We start from the raw sequence: 14312 nt of genomic DNA, 5'->3' as shown, positions 1-14312 counted from the left end.
AAATTATTGTGTACTCCCGGAGTACCATAAATGTGTACTCTCTCTTCTCACATAAATGGTGGGTCTCACTAATTAAATTCATGGTGGGATCCATCATTCATGTGAGAGGGGGGGACTACGTATTTATGATATTCCAGGAGTACTTAATAATTTTCCCAATATTTTTACAATAAATCTTATGCAAAAAATTTTTATTGATGGATAAAAAAATAATATCAGTATTGAGCTCAAATTAGAATTAGTAACAGCTTACCACATTAGATTTGTTGTAAAATTATTGTGAAAATGTTGTAAATGTTGCATCATTCTTATTTTTGTTGAACCTAACTTTTTGTAATTCTCAAGTAAGGGTGTTCAACATTTTTGTTAAGATGGTCACAATAGGTTAGTTTAACCTATATATATATATATATATTTTTTTTTTTTTTTTTTTGACGGGTGTATATATGCAATTTTCTGCAATTCAAGGTGATCATTGCAGGTAGAGCCGCCAGTGCTACAAAGTTTAGTGAAATAATATCATCTCTGATTAGAATGAATCTCTCGTTATCCTGTGTTTAAAAAAGAAATAATAAAGTAAATAGCCAATCAAAGAACAGCTAAGACTAACAACGTCAGTAAACTGTTCTAAAGAATTTCTTACGACTTTCTCCTTATAAAGCAATCAATGTGGTAAAAGGGTCGGAAATATATGTTCAAGATAGATTTATACAATTCTTTCATGTGATTACATTATATAGCATGCATTTCACAGCAAACAAGAGAAAATTACAAACTGCTGTACAATACATTTATCTTGTTCCATTACAACATATTAAAAGTATACTTGTAACGATTACAGGGATCAAAGTATAAGTTCATAATCAATGAAAATGCTATCATTGTGTGACAGTCCTTGCCAGCAACACCAATAACTACTATGTTTTCAGTGTTCAGTCCTCCCTATTGGAAACCAACAGAAAGAAATAACACAAGTCAGTAGACAAAAGTGGGTCTAGAAATGGACTCACATCTAATTACATAATATTTAGATCGATAAATTCAAATGCATGCATATCGACTTAGCAAGAATCACTCTTCTTGTTAAATAAAGTAACATATATATGAAACCAAACAATGAAAATGAAGATCAAGATGCAAGAATCAATTTTTTGGGGAACTAAGAAACACTTTGCTAGGTGGCTGCAATTGCTAACCTTAGTGCTTTATAGCATACAGGTATATTGATCTAGCATCTTCATACTCCCTAATAAAGTCATTAAGCTGATTGAGCAGTAATTTAGCAGATTCCTATGGAGTGGAATAACTCATTTGCTGAGTTGCTTGAAATTCAATGTGTGACAAAGAGTGCTGGAGGTTTGGGGCTCAAGAGAGTTGAGGATGAGGCATATATGGAATCTTTTTGCTCTTGTTGGCTCAATTTGAGTGTGGTAATTAAAATTTCTCTAAAATGCTCTTGGGGATGGAGAAAACTACTCATTGGTGGCATCCTGATGATATTCTTTACACCAGCCACCAGTTATGGTTACAGAGTAGTATATGATGCTGCAAGTAGTCTTAAGGCTAAAGTTTCAGGTGTATTGAAGGAAAAAAAACCTGTCTGGAAGCCACTTTGGTTAATTCTCTGGTTTCTATACAGTACAAACTTCTGCTAATTGTTGATTGATAGGAAAGTTAAATTGAGAAAATATGTAACTTTGGTATAAATTTCTGTTAATTGTTCAAGTATCCATCCTCAGAATTTTTGAAAAAAATATGAAGGAAAAGAAAGAAAGAGGCAGTGCTAATGCACGTTGAAGTTACCCATGGAAAGGTTTTTATAATCAAATCACAAGGAAACGAGGACATATATTAGCTATTTTAAATAAATCTATTGCAGAAGATTGGGGGGGGGGGGGGGTTGTGGTGGTGGTGGAAGTGGATGACATACCAGTAACTTAGACATGGAGAGCCCAAAAGTAATGAAGGCCGCAGTGCAAGAAGAGGAAAGGCTATTCTTCAACTTGATTTCTCATTTTTAAGCATAGGATCAACAGATGTTCTCACTCTTTCAGGTTGAAATTCCCAATTACAGCTTTTGGATCTACTGGGTATTGCTTCACCATTACAATTTTGCTCATTTATTTATCCATTATCAATCATCAATTGACAAATGAGACCACCAAGTTGCAGAACAAGATCAACTTTGTTGAGCAGGGAGAAGTCAAGTAAAAAAAAGGCACAATCTTGAAGCAGGAGCAATTATCAGATAAAGAACCCATGAATTGCCTTCTTGTTTACTTAAATTTTACATATCATTATGCTGTTATGAGACAGCCCCGCACTTCTGCACTGTCACGCTTGATCAACTGCTTGCAATTAAAGCTCAATGCAACTGTATTGATGCAACACCAACAAATATGCAGCATATGCCCATGCTATGTTTAATAGATTTTTTTTTTCTTTTTATATTAATCAATAAACATATTATTTCAAAATAGAGTGTTACACAAGGACCCAAGGTACCATGACAAGCTAAGCCACAACACAGTAAACACGCAGCATCATAGCAGCAAGTACAGACAGCCTAGGATGGCTTTTTACACACAAAAGCAGGGTTAATGCCCCATTTACAACACAATATTCTGTTCAGTACAGAGTCAATTGCTCTACTTTTGCTCTCCACTCTGCCTTTGATATATCCCTCTTGATATCCTTAACATTCTGCTCCTCAGTTTTTATCTTCCTTGAGCGGATGATAGCATTCCCTTGCTGCCATAGATAATACACAGCAACCCACCAAGCCAATTTACAAATAGCAGCTCTAAAGCTAATGCCTTTGAATGAGTGATAGTCCATTCAACCAAGTCCAGCCAGCCGCGTTTAACTTCTTTTTTGAATCAAAGAAAGCCATGATTTATAGTTATAAAAGAGCCTCCCTCTTTTTTTCTTTTCTTTTTTTTTTTTTAAATAATAAATAATAAAACAAGGGAGATATAGGCTAAACTTTTTGTATGTAATATGAAGTGCCACAACCTTTCTTAATCTATGTTATGCATAGGCATACTACTAGTGTCATAAAATATCTATGCGAACTGTAAAGGTTCTTCCACTTTGCTTGTATTTAAAAATGAGTCTATTTGTCAAAAGTTTTGTGGCTCAATAACACTATGTGGTGCAAGAACTTTTGGGGGGTGTGGGGAGAGCCAGCACCAGAACAGAACAAAAGAACCCATACAGCCACTCAGCTCACTTGAAACCACTTGACTACCATAAATCACAAACACTTTGGCTACATTCTGCAAGTGTGTAAAATGCATTTATGAGTTCTTAAAGAGTACACAAATAAGGATAGCCCTTCTCCTTCAACTCATCACTCCTTTCTTACCACTTTCTTACAACTTTCTCCATAAAGCAATCAATATGGTAAAAGGGTTGGAAATATATGTTCAAGATCAATTATAAAACTCTTTCATGTGATTACATTATTAGCATGCATTTCACAGCAAACAGAAGATAATTACAAACTGCATTACAATACATTCATCTTGTTCCATTCCAACATATTAAAAGTATACTTGTAAGATTACAGGCATTGAAGTATAACTTCATAATCAGCAGAAAGAAATAACAAAAGTTAATAGATAAAAGTGGGTCAAGAAATGGACTAGGATCTAATTACAACATCATGTTTAGTTTGATTTAAATTCAAAAGCAAGCATATTGACTCACCTAGAATCACTCTTTTTGTTAAATAAAATGACATATAAATGAAATCAAACAATGAAAACCACATCCAAGATTTAAGAATCTATTCCTGAGGAGGTAAGAAACTTTCTGTTGCTGGGAGGATGCAATTGCAATGCTTTATAGCAAAAAAGTATACTGATCTAACATCATCATACTGCCTACAAAAGTCATTAAGTTGATTAAGCAGCAATTTAGCAGATTTAATGGAGTTGAAGTGATAACTCATGAAGTAAGTAGCTTGGAATTCAATATACTGAAAAAGAGTGAGGGAGGTTTGGGGCTTAGGAGAGTTGCGGAATCAAAAAAGGCAACGATCATGAGGCATACATGGAAATTTTTTGCTCAAGCTGGCTCAATTAGGATGGCTAGGACAAGAGAAAAATCTTCTAAGAGCTATCCTTCTAAAAACTAAAACTCCCTCAAAAATGCTCTTGGGGATGGAGGAAACTCCTCCAGTATAGTGAGTTAACAAGAATATTTATAAGATCTTCTGTGGGGACGGAAAAAAAATATTATATTGAGGGTATGGTTACAAAGTAGTGTATGATGTTGCAAGTAGTCTTAAGGCAAAAGTTTCTAGTGTATTGAAGGAAAAAAACTATGTTTGGATGCCACTTAGGTCTAATTCTCTGCTTTCTATACAGAGCAAACTTCCTCTAATAGACATTGGAGATGTAGATAGACCTATTTGGGTTCCTGTCAAGGGGGGCATTTATGCCAGCTAATAAGCCTGGAATAAAATTCGATTGAAGTTATCGGAGGTTAATTGGTGGAAGCTAATCTGGTTTTGTACCGCCATTTCTAGACATGATTCATCACTTGGCTTGCTAAGAAAAACAAATCACATACTTGGGATAAACTCTTATAGTGGGGGGTACAAGGGGATAATCTGTGTGCTTTCTGCAGAAGTTGCATAGGAAGTTTAGACCTTTTATTTTTTAAATGCAGTTTGTCAAAAAGATTATGGAGGGAAGTTATGAAGAGATGCCTAATAGAGTCTCTGGAAACAAATTGGAATAAGGTTGGTTGAATGGTGGTTAGAAAGTTAAAAGAGTAAAAGCCTTCCTCATGTAAGCAACTTCACATTTCAACAATTTGATGTAAAAAAAGTGAGAATGCAGTTCCATGTAGGGAAATATAAATCAAGAAACTTAAAAAAAGATTAATGAATTAGATTACAAGTAACTGATCATTATGATGATTTAGTGTAGGTACTTATTAAACTTGAAAATGAAATGTCAAAAACAACAAAAACACTCAACTCTGTTAACCTGGCCACGGAATCAAAAACCAGAAAAGAATGTTAAGATAAAAAGAAAAAATTTGCAATCACCATTGAAGGAAGGTGGATACTGTGTACATTAAATATCTAAGTATCTGTAAGTGAACTATAGTTCATAAAGCAACTGCAACAATCATCAACAACCCATGAAATTTTAATTATTTTACAATCTTACAGGATTAATTAGTAATGCATGCAACCCTAAAATCATTTAGGTTTGCTAGATATTGCTGATTTGCCACAAGAGGTGGTGAATGTGATCAAGGGAAATTTTCATACATGCAAAAAGCATCATTTATGATACTTGAAGGTATTTTCTAGCAACAAAAACTTGGGTTCTACCCTCGGAAGTTGATACCATTTCTTCCTGTTGAAAACAATGAGTAAATGTTTTGTAAGACAAGCGAATAATAGACAGCTTTTTCTCATGAACTTATAGTAAAATACAATTACAATAAGATCATCCCACGAAGCTACAAAATTATCTAGGGAGCAAAATGCCAAGGCAAAAGCCCACTTCATACCCCATGGAGTAAATAAGTATTAGTACATTAACATTATCATCATCCTAGCCAAACTGCTGTAGCTGTACAATGCAACATGAAATGGAAAAATGCAAATCAACTATTTTGTCTCTAAAAAAGGCACTAATGTTTCGAGCCTTTTATTTGTAATATAATAAATAAATAAAAAAGAAGTTTCAAGCCTTTTATTCCATGGTTCTTATTCAGTTTGGGAAATCTATGGGAATTCTCCACTCAGACAATGGAGGGTGCTCGTAGATCAGGCTTTGTGGAAGTATTTCATAAACATTTAATTCTTCATCAATCAGACCTCATGTGAAAATAACTCTACAAGACTGAGTTTAAGAATGGAAAATAGACATCTATACACTGAGGTTTGAATAGTCACAGGAGGTATCTCAAAGAGAACATGTAGGTGAAAATTCGAGTTTTCCTGATACTCCCATGGGAAAAATAGCAATCTATGCTCTGAGTTTTGAATAGTCACAGGAGGTCTAACAAAGAGAATGTGTAGATGTCAATAAAGGCTATCAAGTTAGAATTGGAGTTTTTCTTGAAACTCCCACAGAATGTTGAGCAATAAAAAACTTACAAATTCTGTTGCGATAGGCCATTTTGCCAAGAGATAAAGAAACATTTCAATGTATATGATCAACACTTGGTACAGGTTTTCAGCATAGAAACATAATTTGTCCAATCTATTGTAAAGGGCAGGTGAGTTTTCTGGCCAAGAGCAGTGCACTCACTGCTAAGATGCTCCATGGGGATTATATGCCTTCATAGGTCGTGGTACTATTTTGGTATTTTGTACTGCTTTTTTCTTTCAAAATTGTGTTTATTATTGTATCAATAATGGAGGAACACTCATGGCTAGCTTTTTCTTTAGCATTATATGTTTTATACTCTCTTTTGAATAAACTCACTGTCATTGACATAGTATATAATAATATTAAAAAACAATAAGAGAAAGTTATCTGGTAAGAGGCAACTTAATTGATCTTTGTAACAAATTGGTCATGATAGATACCAATGAGTCAGCTTCAAGAGAATGGATGGTGAATTTTATAAGTTAACATGGGGTATTCTGGTTGTTCCACCAAAATTACTACGTTTAAAAGACACTCAAGAGCTCCTCACAAATATAACATCAACATGCTGAAAGTGAAGACATTAGGCAACACTTCATCCACGTAGATATAAGTCTTAACACTTGGTCACAAGGACCAAGCAACATAATTTACAATTATTTGAAGTTCAACCAAATACTCACAAGGACCAAGCATATAATTGCTGTCTCATTTTTTTCCCCTGTAGAAAATTATATCACAAGACAATGGAAACATAAAAATGAAAAACCAAAGATTTGAAACATAATACAGGAGGTACCAACAAGTGGGTAATACATGTAAAGTAAGAATTCTTTTAAGCTAGGAACAGAACTTGCCTTTGGGGTAGTAACTCGAACCACAAGTGTCCTTCCATTAAGGGTATGTTGAGCCACAAGCATTTTTTGAGTTGAACAGCATGAATATCAGATAATTTAATTGGAAAGAATGTCCACTTGCTTAACCTACCTTGATTAAATATAATTATCTAGCAGCTTAATACCTAAGAATTTTCTGAAGCTTAATCTGACATAGCCAAATCCACAAGAAGGTCGCCAATTAGCCACAAAGCTGCAGAAACCCACCATCCATATACAGTTTAATGTGGAAACACAAGGAATGTATACCATCTAAGGCATGATAGGATTAACATTTAACTCTAAAGTGATCTCAATGATTGCTCATCAAACCAATGCATGTAAATATCAGTCTCCTGATAAGTGAGGGAGGTAGAAACTTAGGTAATCATGACCAATAGACTAATAGGAACTATAATAGTTCCCATTTGTATGGAAGAATTTTACCAATACTATGTAATTTTAAGTTGTTGCAAGCTAGCAGGGTGAAATATTATAGAAAGTTACGGCACCTAACAAATACTAAGAAAATTCATAATCCAGCTAGGCTAAAAAATAATGAAAAAGAGAGTGCCACATGCATGGCAAACCAAAAGGTATATCGCATGGCATTCAAATTGAGTATGTTCAGTACTCATTGGGTCATCATCATATTTATTAATTCTCAGTACTTGTTAAAAAGACCTAGATAAGTTTAGGCCCTAAGCAACTTCTAACGATGAAAACTATTATACCAAATATTTAGAGGCTACCATCCCACACACATAGCTGACTGCAAAATCCTTTTGCAAGTCCATCAAGCTAAGGGGCAAGTTTTGTTGCTGGATTAACAATCAAACAACCTTAGGCCCTATTTAAGAAAAGAAATGCCAAGGAACTAAAAGAAAAAAGAAATATATAAGGTACTTTTCCATTCATTTATTCTTTTTTCAAACAACAAAGAACCTAAAAATTTAAGAGCCAAAGGAAGGCCATTGGCATAATTCACCAAGTCCTTAGACAAATCCACATAATTTTCTTCAGGATAGGGTTTCTTGAAAGCTCTCCAACTAAAAAGCCACAAAACATCGTTGTTATTCAATCCCTTGACTGTATATATATCATCCATACCACATCTTCTCAACAAGTGGCTATCTCTACTTGTTACAATTATTCTACTCCCTGAACCAAACCAATCATGGTTCCCAACTAATGCTTCTAGTTGTTCTTCTCCATCTACATCATCAAGAACAATAAGAACCTTTTTATTACGTAGTCTATTCCCTATAACATTGATCCCCTCAAAATCATTCGATATTTTTTTTTACTTCCCTTAAGGATGTTAGAAAGAAGTTGTTGTTGTAAAGAAACTAGATGATGATTTTTAGTTTTTTCTCTTACATCAGCTATAAAGCTGCTAGCTTCAAAGCTGCCTGAAATTCTTTCATAAATTTCTAGTGCAAGAGTTGTTTTACTCATTCCACCCATCCCGCAAATCCCAACAAAGCGAACACCGCCCGACCCTTCAACTAAATATAAATCCAACATTTCCATCACATGGGATTCTATTCCAACAAATTCCTTGGAAATGGTACTTTGAAATATAAGATTCAATTCACCAGATATCCTTTCAAGGATCTCTTGGATAATTATTGATTCATGCCTGCAAAGAAGGTAGCAAAACAAGAACTTTGATGACTGTATAATATATAGCATAAATACAGGAGACTAAACATTCAAAATACAAACTTAGATTCATTTAACAAAAGGGGAATCCAAAAAGTGCATAATATAGCATCGTAATTGAGGTTTGATTTGTTTGTCACATCGGACGGTCTGTGAGAACCATGTGCAGAAAAACAGAGGAAAAGCCACCCAATAAAGAACCAATTCATCTGCTGGATCTACAATGGAACAGACTTCTAGGCTGCACTCATGACGTTAGTCCTAAATCTGACAACAAAGAATGGCAATCATTTCGCAATGTGCAGGAGCTTAGAGAAGTTGGAATCCATTTGAAGTCAAAAAATAGTAGTTGCTTGGGGGAGAGATAAACTTCACCAGAAACTGGACCTTATATTGTGATGTTAGCAGCCTTATCAGTGCGTCTCCTTCTAATTGTAATAGTTTAATGAGTTAAGAGTGTTCCTAATATTTTTTTTTTATAAGCCGATAGTTAGAGTGTGACAAATTTTAATGTCATTTTTGGTAAGTTTCTCAGATTTTAATTTTCATACTCCTTTTTTCTGTTTCTTTAATCTTCACAATAAGAAAAAAGATATAACAGATAGACCAGTTGAAGCATGGGCGGAGTCAGGAATTTTTGTTTGGGAGGGGCCAAGTTGCAGCATTAATATATTTATCAAGACAATCCCTATATACATATATATACACACATTTTTTTATTATATATACACACACATATATATACACACTTTTTTATTTGATAAGTTATATATATATACACACACCCAACCAAAAAAAAAAACTTAGTATTTTTAATCAAAATTATGTTTGATGGCAATCTTTCATAAAATAAAATTCATTTTTTCCATTTTCATAGTGAAATTCTTAGAAAATTTCATTTTAAATACAAATTATCAAATTTTATACTAAAGTACGTAAAAAATCTTTCAATTGAACTAATAAAATTTTCAAAAACATGAATGATCCAAAACTAGGAGGAATAAATTAGTCTCCAAACATATTTGAAGTTATCTTGTTCTAACCTATTATGTGGCAACTAAAGACACATTTCATGTATAGTTTTAGTGACAAGATTTTTTTAATGAGTCAATGACTTGTTAATCGCCACATAACGGGTTAAAAAAGATAAATTCATATAAAAGTACATTTTACAATAAAAAATAGAATTGCGAAAAATAAAGTTATATCTTTATAACTATTAGAACAATTATTTTTTTTAAGAGCATTATTGGACTAATTCAAATATTTGGGGGGGCCAACTCTTATTTTTATAGACTAAATTTTGAAAACATTAAAATAATTTTATATATATATATATATATATTTAAAAAAATTTCCAGATTTTGGGGGGGCCATGCCCCCCCCCCCCCACCCTTCAACACAGCTCCGCCCCTGAGTTGAAGTACTTAATTATTTACTAATATTTATGCTTCTGGCCTTTTCATTTGCCCAGAACATTTTAACTGCTCAAAGAAGAAATTCTACAAGAAATAATAATTAGATGAAAATGCAGTGTTATTGTGTGGTATTGTGCTCTTTATTTTTTTGTGATTGAGTTTTATTTTTTATTTTTTATTGAATATCAATGCTTGATATTGCTATATTGTTAATTGGCTAATGATGTACACCATTGGGCTATAAACTGATAGATTAGCTAAAAATTTGAATTAGCCTTAATTACAACTTGGGATCTAAATCATTACCACAATTAAAATTTGGTAATTGCAAGAAAGAAAGGCAAAGAAGAGGAGGATGTAGTGAGAAATAAATTGTGTTTGAGATGGCATTTTTCTAACCTTTATATCATTTATTTGCCGTGTGTCATCCATCAAAATAAAAATTGGACAGAATGGGAGGGTTTTAAACGGTAGGCAAGCCAAATGCAAAATGATATAGGTATGACCACATGAGAAATCTACTACGAATAGAAGTATATATGGGATTACACCTTGCATATTACGAACTTTGGAAATTACAAGCATATTGATAAAGTCTATGTCTAAACACAATTGTCCTGATCAGGACCCAGCTTGAGTCCTGTTATGAGATAATAGATATTAATTGGGCAGAAAAGTTTTTTTTTTGGGGGGGGGGGGGGGGGGGGAATGTATGAGTGACGCACATGTGTGCACGCACAAAATATAAAAATAACATATTTGTTATAATGTGTTTATCTACCAGGGATTTGTTTACACATGAATAAGCCATTTTGCGATTTTTTTTTGAAATGTATTTAGACATTCTAAGCTAAAAGAAGGCAAGCATTTGAATTGAGGCCAACTATAAGAAGCAAAGCCTCATTGACTCAACAAATCATTTATATATAATGTGGATTGCCAAGTCTTTTTTTTTTTTTTTTTTTTGTTTGTCCATATTGAGTAATTCAGTAATAGACTACCATGCCTCATACAATGCAAAGGCTCTTCAACCAAAGTCAAACTTGAGCTTATAATTCTCTGAGGGTGTGTTTGGTTGGGGTAAAAACAGGGAGGATGGAAAATAGGGTGGAAAATGTTGTTTTCTACTGTTTGGTTGAGGAAAGAAAATAGGAGTGACAAACAATAGGGGAGAAAGTTTTCCCTCCTAGGCTCACTTTTTTTATCCTCTCAAATTGGGAGGAAAATGAGGAGAGAAAAGTGATGAGAAATGCATTTTACACAAATACCCTCACTTTATTACACTCACCTACCCCTCTTACTTTCCCACTATTATATAACAAGAATATAATAGTCAATTTACGTAAATTACATTTTCCCTCCTCTCCTTTTTTTCTCCAACCAAATAAAAAAGTTTTCCACCCTCCCATTTTTTCACCCCCTCCAACCAAACACACTTGAGGGAAACCAAATTTTTTCTATCCTTCCACTTTTCCATCCTCTCACTAATTTTCCATTCTCCCACCTTTTCACTCCTCCCACCAAACGACCCTAAGTCATAATATACATACAAGGGACAAACATAAATTTTCTCTAGTTAATCAGATTAGAAAAAGCAAATAAAATCGGTCATGTTTTTCCACGGGAAAGTCGACAAAGCTTTTAGTGTAGAAAAATTACCATATTGATAATAATGTGAACAAAAAGTAGTCTAGCGAAAGACAAATGTTACCTATCATGTAAATCCCATCCAGAGATATTGCCCACTTCTTTCAAAGCAGCTTTCCATGCTTGCACATCCTCTTTGTTAATCTTGGGATCTTTTTCATGCTTCTCAAAGGCTTCAGCAAAAGCACCCGCCTAGTTCCGTACATCGGAGGGATCAACATGGTATAAGATGGGCAAAACTGTCGACTTGGTCTCTTCTATGCATTCAACAATCTTAGCTAGTTCAATCAAGCACCACCTTGAAAAAGCATAGTTTGTTGAGAGAACGATGATTGCATACTTGGACTCTTCTATTGCTTTCAAGAGCTGCGAAGAAATATACTTTCCTTGCTCAAGTATCTCATCATCATCCCTGAAGGTGATAATACCCTTTTGTCTCAAAGCAATATAGAGATGGTCTGTAAAATCCTTGCAGGTGTCAACTCTGCAGAAACTAAGGAACACATCGTATTTAAAAGAAGAAGAAGAAGAAGAAGAAGAGAAGGAGGAGGAGGAGGAGGAGGAGGAGGAAGCTGTTTGAGTGGACATAGAAGGATATGGAAGAAATTGGATCAATGACCAAAAATTTCAGTCACTTTCCCCGTAAAACACCACCAAATTAAGATAACCAGAGAAAAAAAGAAACAAGAAATATATTTTCAGTGCGTAAACTGAAAAGCTGTTGACGGGAAAATCTTAGAAGATGAAAGCAAGTGAGGTTGAAAATTGAGAATTGGGTTTGCGTTCAGCTGCAAAGAAATGGAAGAAGAATAAAGATAAAGATGAGGTTAGCATGAGGATGATGACATTGCAGACTTGCAGTGTTTGAGAGAGAAGGAAAACAAATTAACAAAAGAGATTGTCGGAGTTGGTGCACTTTTTCTTTTTTTTCTTTTTTTTTTTTTGGGAATTCACTACTTCGAAATTTGTAAAAGGTGTGGTTTATTCAGCAAAAAAAAAAAAAATACTATTTACATTATTCTAAAATATATATATATATATATATATATCATTTACATACTTAAAGTACTCTCTCAAAAAAAAAAATATATATATATATATATATACACTTAAAAGTTTAGTTATTTACACTACCCATACTCTTGGTACGATGATCACTCTACAAGCATAAACACTTGTAAGGTGTGGGAAGTAAGGGTCAAGATTCAAGTCTTCAAGAAGAAATTTCACACACATATACATTTAAATTATACTATAGTAGAATTCTATCTTGTATTAAAAAAAAAAAAAAAAAGTTTAGTTATTTACCATCACGCACCTTTGGTACAATAGCCACTCTATAAATATAAATACTTATGGAGTGTAGGGGAGTAAGGGTGGGGATTCAAGTCTTCAAAAGAGAGTGTCACACACATATACACTTAGATTAGGCTAAAGTAGAAATTCTATCTTGTATAAAAAATAAAAATAAAAAAAGTTTAGTCATTTATTATTTATCCCTTAATTTTTAAATACTTAAATTGGACTCATAACATTATGTAGCGTTTTATTCGCACTTTATTCTCATGAAAAAAAATAAATTATTTAATCATCGTTAATTAGTATTGTTATTGAGGCAAATGATCGTTCTTTAGTTCTTTATTTATTGGAGGAACTCTAGATGCAACATCAATCCGCACTCACATGCACAATAGATTTAGGTGTAGTTAATCTTTCTCATATAGGATTCAACTATATATGTCCTTTAGAAGTTTAAGAAAAATTCCTTGAAAATCTTAATTACATATACCGCAGCTCTTATAATAATTGCCTAGCGTTGATAGCCTTGTGTTTATTGATGACTTTCTCATGAACAAGTTTTGATGTGGCATGTTAGAAGCAATTTTCCTAGACTAATTTATTTGATAAGTCAATTTTCCTAGATTAATTGAGCAATTTCTTGGAAGATAATGGTTAAAGGTGACTCTCTTGTGAACAATGTTTGATGTGGCATGTCAAAAGCTATATTTATAGTGTGTTTGAGTGACGGCTCTCTTATTTATCTCTATCAATTTCTCTTCTCTCTTTTCACTACTAAATTGTTTTTCTCCTCTCTCCTTCCTCATAGTATGGAAAAGTGGTCCAAATGTAGGACAAATTAGGAATTTGCCTACATTTAGTTGCAGTGGATTTAGGGTTAAGAAAGAAGAAGAATAAGAGAAAAGTTAGGGCTAATTAGGGGCTGTGAACAGTACCCGTGAACAATAACCTTAGAAAGAGAGAAGGAGAAAGAAACAACAAGGCCAACGTGCCTATTGCTCAAAACACAAAATTTTATTAGTCAACTCATTCTATTCTTTGAATAAATTGAGCACAATACATATAAAGACTCTTGCTTGTACTAGTAGTAATAGGATTTCTACTAGTATTAGGACTACAAATAAAACTTAGTAAATACTAACTTGGACCCAAAGTAAATAAACCTAAGATACTTAGAGTACCTTGGAAGATTCTAGACTCAACTAAATTACCAAAATACCCTTCATTCGTAAAAATTACAGGTTTGCCCCTCCATATAAAACTGACCATAACTAATAAAATAAATA

General features: G+C 33.6%; 1 pseudogene; it reads right to left on the bottom strand.

The window, feature by feature from the left end:
• Positions 1-7518: 7518 nt before the first annotated feature.
• On the bottom strand, positions 7519-12233 carry LOC115959051 (annotated as a pseudogene).
• Positions 12234-14312: the final 2079 nt, after the last annotated feature.

This window comes from Quercus lobata, chromosome 9 (genome assembly GCF_001633185.2).
Source record: "Quercus lobata isolate SW786 chromosome 9, ValleyOak3.0 Primary Assembly, whole genome shotgun sequence".
Taxonomy (NCBI): domain Eukaryota; kingdom Viridiplantae; phylum Streptophyta; class Magnoliopsida; order Fagales; family Fagaceae; genus Quercus; species Quercus lobata.
This window is presented reverse-complemented; position numbering and strand designations above follow the sequence as displayed.